Below are 1054 nucleotides of genomic sequence, written 5' to 3' on the forward strand. Positions count from 1 at the left end.
ATACTGAAAATTACTGTAATTTAAATATCAACTTAATTATAACGTGCATTATTATTATTTCTATAGATGGATTCTGTACAATCAAAGAAAATTAAAATTAGATACGGTGAGAAATGTATGAATATATATGTGACAAATAATACTTTGAAGAAAAATGTCTTAAAAGATTATTTTTCTGACGGTGGGACTTTGACATATCAAATTGATGGGGAGACATATCTATTAGACACGGATGGTCAATCCATCTACGTAAATGCAAATGTGGACATTTATGATTTCAACGTTCCAAAAGGTTTGTATAACATTATCTTACATCATATACTTTATACTATACTCATAATTATTGTAAAAAAATGTTATTTTGAATAATATATAGCTATATAACTTGGCTACCGTTTTCAAAAAATAATCAATATTTTTTTAGATGTACCTGTTTCACAGCTCAATGGAAAAAAACGTAAACGTTTTCATGATATTCTTGAAAAGTTATATTCAGACAAAAAATCAGATTGTGTTAAAAAGAAGGTAAATTTTATGATGTGTGTTCTATTTTTTAATATTTAAAAATAATGACAATAACAATAATGACAATAAATGTAATAATTTCAGTTATCTTAACAAAAGATAGTAAATAAAAAGCAAGGAAATTTATCACTGGAAATTGAAAATTCATCATTGGAAGTAGATGAAATAGAAAACAAGAAGACTTTTATTAAAAGAATTCTACATCTTGGATGGAAACATAGAAACCAATTAAATTCTAGATACGAGTACATGGGTGCAACAGTTGGACCAAGAATAAAGATTACTCTTAATGGGAATGAAGATTATCCATTACAAAAATTAAAGGACGTTCTTCTAAAAGAATATATCACCGAAAATAACAAATATTATTTTGAAAACTCCACAGTTGAGATAGGCACATTTAATAAAACAGTAATTGAGTCTTATATTCGTGATGGAAAAAGATGTGACTTCTGGAATTTTTGCAAATACCACTTGCGCAGAAAAGTCATATGTTAAGTCTTTACCTTCTTACGACAAAAAAGAACAC

General features: G+C 26.7%; 1 long non-coding RNA gene across 1 annotated transcript; it reads left to right on the plus strand.

The window, feature by feature from the left end:
- The first annotated feature begins 197 nt into the window (after positions 1-197).
- On the plus strand, positions 198-880 carry LOC112466755. The gene is made up of 3 exons (XR_003042183.1): positions 198-292; positions 425-525; positions 610-880. It is a non-coding gene; the product is annotated as an uncharacterized LOC112466755 (long non-coding RNA).
- The last annotated feature ends 174 nt before the right edge of the window (positions 881-1054 follow it).

The sequence above is a fragment of the Temnothorax curvispinosus genome, unplaced genomic scaffold (genome assembly GCF_003070985.1).
Source record: "Temnothorax curvispinosus isolate PA1 unplaced genomic scaffold, ASM307098v1 QBEX01001599.1, whole genome shotgun sequence".
NCBI lineage: Eukaryota > Metazoa > Arthropoda > Insecta > Hymenoptera > Formicidae > Temnothorax > Temnothorax curvispinosus.